The sequence below is a fragment of the Rhopalosiphum padi genome, chromosome 2 (assembly GCF_020882245.1).
Source record: "Rhopalosiphum padi isolate XX-2018 chromosome 2, ASM2088224v1, whole genome shotgun sequence".
Classification (NCBI taxonomy): domain Eukaryota; kingdom Metazoa; phylum Arthropoda; class Insecta; order Hemiptera; family Aphididae; genus Rhopalosiphum; species Rhopalosiphum padi.
The window spans coordinates 16,963,537-16,974,373 of record NC_083598.1 but is presented as its reverse complement, the minus strand read 5'-3'; the positions used below and the strand labels follow the sequence as shown (position 1 = coordinate 16,974,373).

The 10,837-nt window shown below is 29.0% G+C and overlaps 1 pseudogene; it reads left to right on the top strand.

The window, feature by feature from the left end:
- Positions 1 to 7,638: 7,638 nt before the first annotated feature.
- On the top strand, positions 7,639 to 10,054 carry LOC132922371 (protein D3-like; annotated as a pseudogene).
- The last annotated feature ends 783 nt before the right edge of the window (positions 10,055 to 10,837 follow it).

Genomic DNA, 10,837 nt, shown 5'->3' with positions numbered 1-10,837 from the left:
TTTGTAGAATTCAATATGTATTGTTTGATTTTATTTTTCCCATCTGAAAGCATAATTCACAAACTCAAATGGTCTCTTTTTTACTAATTTAGGTATAATAGTTTTATACACTTGTGGTGATATAAGATAATATTACAGAAATACAGAATAAAATTATAGAAAATGCTACACTTTATTATAAATATTAAATGCTGATTTATTAAACAGTTGAAAATGTTATGGTCAATTGCTGTAGTCCATAGTCCACTCCATACACCATATACTGCTTAAATATGATTAAAAACATGCTATTGTTCAGTATCGTAAAATATCATCAATAATCATCTGGCTATAACCATGCTTCTAATAACATTTTAAAGCAATAGTTTATAATATTTGAATATTCAGTGACCTGTTTAGAACTTAGTTCTATGTTATAGTAATATACCTAGTGCACTGATGAACTGGCCTAGGTGGAGGGTGGAGAGTGTGAGAAATTCACCGGGGCCAATGTCTTGAGAGGCTCCTTCGTCATCATCTACTTATAATAAAAAATATATTATATTTGATTGTTAAATTAACAATAATACACAATTCTATATTCCTATTTCCTATCTATGTATAAATATAATTTCATAATTAAATTATTAAGTATAAATACTGACACCAACCTAGCTTATCTGCTTATCATTTGAAAAATATTTTTTTCTGATTGCGCCAATGAATTTGTGTGCTACAATAAAATTATATTTGATATAAAAAAATATAATTAATAAATATAGAGGTCTTTAAAAATGTACGTAAAATTGGCCAAAATCGAACGTAGTGAACGGTAAATTTTTTGAACATACAAAAGAGATTTTTTCATAAAATCAAAATAAACAAATTTGTAAATTATATTAATTTATTTTTATCTTTTTCTGATAAATAGTGAACATATTGCAAATTAATATAATAGAAAATGAAGTATGACTAATGACTATCATGAAAAAATATAAATATTATTAGTAAACTACTTATGTTGGTATAAATCCATTACGTACGTTATACGCAGTGGCGTAGACATAATTTCTGAAAGGGGGGATCAAAAAAAAAGAAGATAAACGGGAGGGGAAAATTGAAAAATCCCCTGCCCTTCCAAAATTTTTTACTTTGGTAGGTAGCAAAATATAGGAACAATGAATATCATTTGAATTGATTCAAAATTCACATTAAACACAATATGTATATGGAAAATTATCCACTCCAATACTCCATAAAGTCAAAATTTCTGTTTATATAAAATCCTACATCATTATGTATAAATAAAATAAATAATAAATCTAGTTATCTCTTTTGTTTTACTAGTTAGTCAGAAATTCTGCTGTGCCTTATTAAATATTTTTATAAACTGGCATAAGTTTTAGGGCATTTAGCCGTTCCTGTAACAAAAACATTTTCAACAATCCCGTAAGTGTCTTTTTTAGATTTCAGATAAATTAATGGTAGGGACCAAGGCCCCTGGGTAAGTATCTGGGGGAGGGTTTTGGGGGTTCAACCCCCCCCCCCCCGAAATTATTTTTCAGTTACGGCCTTGGTAGGGACGTACTATATGTACCTACTATGTATACGCGGACACGCGGTGAACTAAACCCGTAGCGATAATGATCTCAATAATCATTTCTCATAACAACGATAATATATCTGATAACATTTTAAATACAGACTCGCAGTGGAAGCACAGGTAGCCCTTGTAGTCGAGCCTACATATTATAAATAAAGTATTGTCTTTAAATAATAAGATAAGTAATAATAAAGTATAATCATAGTCGTCACTCGTCATTGACCATTTCGACTAAATATACATTAATTTACTAAAAATAAAATAAAATAAAATTATAATGGTATTCAGTATTGCGTATTGACAAAATTGTCTAAATTCAATAGCTCGATAGATCATAATATCACCATATATTACATAGTAGTGCATACTGCATAATGTAAGCAAATACAAAAAAAGGGCAATGGGGGGGGGATCTGACCACCATGTCACCACTTATTGTATACGCCACTGGTTATACGGCCACCCAAAGACTTTGGCGGCATGGTGGTTATATTGGTTATAGAGCTGTAAAAGCGCGGTTAACGACGCCGCCCGATTACTGCAGTACCAAATATTACGGTGATAGAAGATAGTGGTACGTTACAACGGCGGCGGAAATTTTTCACAGGTCAGCGTTGCCGTGGTCAACGGCAATCCCAATCAAATTACCTGCCGGTGAGGCAAGCGTCAGATTGATATATTGTATAATGTATATATACATGCGGCATTCCGTGCGCATGCCGATGCAAAACTGACAGCACGATGCCAGTGATGACGTGATGTAATTATGTCAATACAATTTTTTTGATATTCTATAATGAACAAGTATATAAATCTTCACCACTGTCACTGTCAGGATAATATATATATATATAATATATATGGATCTCGTTCAGTACCATCGTCACTACGACACACACACGCATGCTGACCATTGGCTATGAGTTTCCATAATCCCACGTCACATACGATATTTGATTTATTTTTAATTTTTATATTTTTACAATATCTTGGTGACACGTCTCCGACACTGACATTCTATTTTTGTACGATCGCAAATCACCATTTGCGTATTGGTTCGGCTTCTTTATCGGTCGCCGTATTATTTTTATGCATCATCGCCGATTATGCGTTCGGCCGTTCGTCAGCCTCCTCCCTCCTCCTCCAACGACGTTTTTATATGGACGTGCGTCCGAGTGTGCCACCACTTCATGGCAACCTACTCGGTGTTAAATGCTTCGGTACGTTTTTAATATTTTTATCGTTGTTGTCCGGCTTCTTCGCCGATTGTTCCATCGCCGCACGCCAAATTCTCTACCATTTGTCGTTACCTTTGTACGTGCAATGCAATGCACGCAGTGTCGCTCTAACTATATACCGTTATATTATATGACGTTTCGTGCCCATCATCAAGCAGTCGGTCACATTGTTACGTAACGATTAATATTGTCGATCTCCCGTACATCAGTAACAATTGCCATAACTGATATTGGTATGTCATTAAGGGAGCGTCGGTGTCCATTCCGCAGTACCGCTAGCCACCGTGTCGCCGTCGCCGCCGAGACGATCGTAAAAGGCGGGTGTCGTTCGGCTGGCCGCCGTGCAGAGGGGGTCTTATGCGTCTACAACCGACCGTGCGATACCCGTGAACTCGTTACACGACGGGGTGCCGGAGAACGTGTGTTGGTGGTTTATCGCCAAACTCCGTAGTGCCTCCTCTTTTTCGTACCCGCGATCCTGCATCGCTGCAGTCGTCTAATGCGACGGCTTCACCTAAGAACCACGATTATACGTACGTCGTCGGTTCGCCAACAGCGACATTGTATATCTATGTGTAATTCCACGCTGTTTACGTTAACGCTGCCAATATGGTAATCTGTTACACTTCAGATGCCGGCCGTTGCTATATAAATCACCATAATATATACGTATAACTGATAATGGTAACTGATTACAATATTATACAAAATAGTTAATATGATACCGCGGCGTTTTATATAGATAATTTAGCAGCACCTCTGTAATGAGCACATACAATATTATTATTATTATTATTATTTATAGTAATATACTTATTATTGTCTATACACTATATACACGATTTTTATTGTTTAATATAAACATATCTTGTTATTTACATTTTATTTGACAACCTACAGTAGAATAATAATTAAAAGTAAACAATACATTATTTCAAATTTAATTGGTGTTTGGATGAAGTATAAACTAGATGTGTATATGTTACTGTCCCCCCCACCTCGATACCATCGCCACAAACACACAACTTAATTACTGATACATTAAAAATATGAAAACACAATAATTTAAATTGTTTTCAACTATATACTTTTAAAATTGTATCAATAGGTAATGTAATTGTTAACATTTAATGTTTAATAATTAAACTTTAATTGAATATTATAAGTTATAACAATAAACAATTGCTATAAATTGTCAATATAGTGTTAATAATATTATAATATGCCTAGTAATCATAAGAAACATTTAAAAATAAAAAAATAAACAGTATTTTAGTTTATCGTGTTATACATGGAGAATAAAATATGGTTCGTTATAACTTATTACTATAACATACTATTTTTAACTCAGCAACTCAAAAAACATTTTGAAATATAAAGCAGAACATACGAGACTAATACTTAAAAATATATCTCGATAAAAAGTGTAAGTATTGTGTTTTAAGCTTATATACGGACTCTGAAAATGCAAAATAATCCCCGATATAATACATTTGGATCCATGTATATTTTATTTTTAGCACATAAGTAGGTACGCGACAAAGGACTATCGAAGATAAAACTGTTCCTGCAGTATAGAATATATTTGTAATGTTTCTTGTAACCATATTGCACCTAAATTCCTCAAGACGTGTTTCTTACGAATATAAATAGTTTTAAATTTTTAATATTTTATTATAAATTATAATATTATGATAGAAACTATGCATACAGGACGGGGGTAAGCGATAAGTAACTTGAAGTTGCTAAAGATATTATAGAAGGCTGATTTTTAAAATTTTAAAATTTAGCGTGCCAGACATGGCAGACAGCATAGATTTCTATGCTCAAAGCTAGCTGAGTAAAAAAAAGGTCAATAAAAAGTATCAACATTTATTTATATTTACAGCTTGTTTAAATGTAAGATTTAAGGACGTGTAGTTGCAGATAATAATTCAGTAGAATCGACTTCTATTTCTAAAGTTGAAACTCCTAATAAATATCCTAGGGTTTCATCTGTTGGGTGATTTTTTTTTACTTTAATTGTATATCCTTCGTTGTAGATAATGTCAATTCACATGGTATGTAAGAAGTTTGAAACACAAATAACATTTTCAGTGCAAAATCTCATAGAAATTCATACATTTCAACTGGTAATTATTGGTATTTCCGTCAATAACTTATCATTTTTGAGCGGACAATTTTGAAACATTAAAATTTTACTATAAATTTAAATTTCATTTTAATCAGCACATTAGTTGAAGTTTTATAGGAACCGAACATTTGGCTGGATCATGGACTACCCACCGACGAAAAATTTGTCATTGAGCTGAAGGAAAATGTGTCGGCACTGGGCTTCGTTTCAACCCGGAAGAAGATTGGCAGCATCAATAAGAAGCTCATCTTAATATCAACTGTCGAAAGGATTTGTTTGTATTATATTATAATTTTTAAAATCGTAGTAGGTACAGTATACTATATATTATTATATAATATTTATTAGTGATGAAGAATTGTCACAAAATTGATGGAAAATGTATCGGCTGTATTTCAACACGGAGGACGTCTGGCAGCAGCAAAAAGAAATTCAACTGATAATCAACTGTCCAAAGGATTTGTTTGTATTATAATATAATTTTTAGAATCGTAGTAGGTATAGTATACTATATATAAATATATAATATTTATTAGTGAAGAAGAATTTGTCACAAAGCTGATGAGAAATGTGTCGGCACTCGGCTTCGTTTCAATCCGGAGGAAGATTGGTAGCATCAATAAGAAGCTCATCTTAATTTAGTTGTCCCCTTACGCATTAGCGCTCATCTCTCATCCACTCATCTAACACATTGACTATCGCCAGCCGGCAACACACATATATTATACACATTACCCGTTTTATATTATATAATATTATTAATACCTACATAGTTTAAGTTTTGTATATTTTTTTTTTATTATTTGAATGCATTCATATGATCAGTGGCGTATTTAGGAATTTTAGGATTTTTTCTAGAGGGGTTTGGGGGTTTAACCTCCTCTCCCCTGAAATTTTTTTGTGTTTTATTATGTGGTAGTAAAATAACCTACCTATACAATATTATAATAAAAATTAGAACACAACTTTTTAGCTTAAAACCCCTCCCGATATTAATTTTCAGTTACGGCCTTGGTTAGTAATAATAAATAAATTGCACTATTAAAAAATTAATATTGAAGTACCTACCTATGCTAAATTGCCAAAAAATTAAAAATCTGAGTTTATAACAATAATTTTTTTTTTACAAATTATTTAAAATTGTAAATATAATATTCAGTAGCGTACGCAGGATTTAAGTTCGATTAGGGTTTTCACTATGGATTGATAGAGCTCCGCCCTCACACCTCCAGACCTACTTATAGATAAACTAGTTAATATCACCAACATTTTATAACACAAAATAATTCTTTCAAATTCCAATGTTTGTATTGTCTTCTTTTGTTTTCTTATTCTTTTCTTACCATAATCTATACTTTATAGACAATAGAAATATTATTTAACATATTTAACATAAAAAAAATTTGAGAGGAGGAATAAATTTCGTGGAGGGTTAAAACCCTAGAACCCTACCCCTACGTACGCCACTGATAATATTAGTGGATTATAGTATGATATATCATATTATATTAATTATAAAACCTTCATGGTTGACTAAAAAATATTATTATTGTAGACTATAGTTACCTTGTACCAACAAATATATAGGTACATATGAACCTATTCATTATTAATATAAATGAAAATGGAACCTGTGGTAATTATAAAAAGTATAGGTACCTATATTGTAATTTTTAGGTATGTGCATTATGTGCATTATGCATATAATGACAAAAAGCGGATATTTTAACGTATGGTTTATAAATTATTCATCACCCATACTATATAATAATAACTTCTTAATTCTATAAGGAAATCGCTTTATTGTGTATCTGCAAGGTAGGTAAACATTCTAAACTTAGTATGGAAACTAAATTACTACTCATTTTATAAAACTGAATTGAATAGTGATGGTTATTTGGATATACTGTGTTTAAAAAAATCAAATATGAATAAAATGGCGGGGACAAGTATTTTTATAATGTATATTATTATATTTATTTTCAGCAGTGGATATACAATACTTATACTAAAATCGTCAACTATAAGTTGAACATCCATTCTTTTATTTGGACTACCCAAATGATAAAAATCTTAGAATTTCCGAAAATGTTTCAATATACTCGTATAATAATAATTTAATAGCAAGCACTTTTAATGGATAGCATAGCGCGCATAGGTACCTATTTTATTATAGTAAACCGTTTATGGTCATAATAATTTATTTTTATTGTCAGTGTGAATTATAAAATTAACTATTAAGATTAACAGTGTAAATATTTTGTTACACCTGTAGTAGAATAAAAATATGTAGTGAAGCTGTAAATATTGCTATGTGGTTTTTTATTCAAATGTGGTGAAGAATATATAAAAATGAAGAGTTAAATTAATTTTATTATAATATAATATTATGTCTGAATGTGTGAAGCGTTAATTTAATAGTTACTAAATAATACGTAAACTTTACGTGGGTAATGTGATATTTTATTTTATCAGTCACGCAATTTGTAATTATTATGTAGTACAATATTGCATATGTAATATTTGGTTGTTGTTGTATATAATATGTTTTATGATTTGCACCAATATTTTTTCAATTATATTTCGCTATTACATTTTTAATCATATAGGTATTAAAAATGATTAAAGGTAACAATAACAAAGTACTTATTTTTTTACTCCTGATAATTATGTTGAAATTTAGTTTATATTGTGATATTGATAACTATATGTATAATATGTTCCATGTAAATAATCTTTTGCTGTATATTATTGTAAAATTAATATGACCTTCAGAAACCAAAGAATTAGGTTCTGAGTACCCAGTACTTAGTAGTTTTAGTACATAATATTATTTTATTATTCTCCATGTAAAACTCTGAGTGAGTGTTTTGAGCACATTAATAGTTGTTAGATCGTCAACTAGTACAGATTCTTTAGCTTTATATCTATTGGTTTATTGCACTTTGGAGACGAATATGTGGCGATTTAGCTTATGTATAGTAAGAAATTATTTTGATACAAACATTTTTATTTTAACGATTCTATGTTTTATTAAATAAACTTATTCTGCATTCTACTACAGATATGTATTATGATCGGCGTATCTGCACACACATGTAATATCAATCAAGCAATGGAAAACCAACAAGTGGTTACTGATGTTATTATCGTTGCTCTAAAAGAACTTGTACAAGTAAATAAAAAAAAACATTCACACCTAGCTATATCTATTATCAAATTTAGTCAAAATTTAAATTTCATGCGATAATAAATAATATGAGTAGAATTGTGCCCAATTTTATTTTTTAATTCCAGTTATAAAAACCCACGAAGACCCATGAATTATATTTTCAAGCTTTATACAAAAATAAATATGATAAATAATTTAGGAAAAGTAGTATTATAAGTAAATATTATTACATAACCCAAGATATATTCAAATAAAAATAGTTTATTTTTAACCATACCTACATCGACTCATTGACCTATCAACTAATTGCTAATACTCAATTGGATTGAGTCAATTGATAATTGTTTACAGATATAATACGAGAAGGTTTGATTAATTTAAATTTAAGAACTTCTGTTAGCTGAATCAATTAAAATTATTGAAAATATTAAAAGTAAATTAAATGAGGTATGCAAAAAGGTGTTAAATGTACAATAAATTTAAACAACTACACAAGTCATTGAAAAAAATATGGATTTCTGCGATTCTGAAATACATCAAAAGTTATTATAGACCAATACCTTTCAAGCTATTCATTTCTTACTACTTGGTATGTTCCAATATCTAAGTATTTTCGATGGATCTAGAAAAAAGTTTTTTTCGGTTTAAAAACATGTTTACGATAGGTAAACCGGCATACATTTTCTTTTGAAAATATTTCGAAGTCTTTAATTGTTAATTTAAAATCGAAATAAAAAATATTTTAAAAATCTACCTATATTAAAATTGATTTTTATGTATAGCTTTACCTGTTGGTTTCTTAACTTTTTAGTGATGAATACTTAGTGTTTCAATTTATATTTAGAAAGAATTTTCATTGATATAAATATTATTTATCTGTAAAATTCTATCGGTTTATCAAAAAAAATAAATAATAATAATAAAACAACTTTACACTGTAAAGATATGTATCACGATCGACGTATCTACGCACAAATCCAATGTTCGTCATGCTATGGAAAACCAACAAGTGGTACCTGATGTCATTCCAGTTGCTCCAAAAGACATTTTACAAGTAAATGAAAATAAATCATACTTATCTAGTTAAATTATCTTAAATTGAAATAAAAATAAAAATATTGATTGTAGGTAAATTATGCAAGTGGCATGAAAGCATTACTTGGAAATGAACTTACGCCTGTGAAAGATATGCCATCAGTTATTTGGAATGCTGATCCTAATTAATTTTATACGTTATGTTTGACTGGTAAGTATATTATGGTAATTTTAATAATTAAAAAGTATATTAGCATAATTTTTTAAATTTTATACTAAGAATCTGATGCTCCGACTCGTGCTGAACCTTCAATGAAGGAATGGCATCATTGGTCGGTGGGAAATATTCCTGGTGGAAATGTGAGCCAGGGAGAAACGCCAGGGTTCAGGACCTTCGCCAAATACAGGTATAATAATAATTAAAATATCTATAGACTGATCAGTGATCACTAACTAATAACAGTAATAACTGTTTTAATTTAAAGATAAAAATAACAATTAAGGATTTTGCAGGACTAAATCGTTACGTGTTTTTAGTATACCAACAACCGTCAAAACTGTTATTCGATGAGCCACGTTTAAGCAATAGGTAATATAATATTAAACATAATACAAATTATAAATGATTAGATACCGATATGTCTATATATTATTTTCTATCCGACTAATTCACCAATTTAATGGGTAGCTGTATGGTTAACCATTAAGAATAATAATTTCTTATAATATATTCCTTATACTTTTTGTATAAATCTGTCGAACACCGTGAGAAATTTTCAATCAATAAATTTGCATTGAAGTACAATTTAGGAGCACCTGTGGTTGGTAATTTTTATTTGGCCCAGTACGATGATTATGTTCCAACTCTATACCAACTTATAGGAATCAACTAATTTCATCTTAAATTGTATTCATTTATTTAAAAATTATTGAAAATAATATTTAAGCAGCTTTTTAGCTTTTTGAGTTAGCAGTATTTTATATAATTTGTTAGTAAATTAGTAAAATAAAAATAATTTTTTTTATAAAAAATGAATATTTTTTTTTACTTTACTATTATATTGATGAATATTTCACATTAATTATAACTTATAAGTAATATTGTATTTATTTAATGACGAGTTTATACCATAATAATGATTTTTTAAAATTTTTAAATATGTTTAATGACTATATTAATTATTAAGATTTTTTTTATTACTTATGGAGTGTCCTGTAGTGATATAAACTTCTATTTTCTAAATGAAAATCTCCCTTTTTACTAAAAATGATTTAGAGAATAATTTATTTAAACATTTTGATATATCTAATTAAAAATTCGTGCAAGTAGTTTTACAGTTATTAATATTTTTATATTAAGGATAAAAATCCTTACAAATAGTTTAAAAAAAATATAAAATATATAATATATTGGATTTAGGGTTTTTATAATCAGATAATTTTTATAAATTATAAATATTGATAGATTAATATTAATTACCTACTAACATTTTTATGTTATCATACCACTTATATCTTATAAATCCACTACGTGAATCTATTATCCTTAGTACACAAAGTTAAATAGTTAAATTCTTCGATTTTTTGTAGTTTAATAATATAGATTCAAATTAATTATTAATTAGTATTCATATTTTATAATGATACATAATTGTATTTCTTATTAATATTCTCGT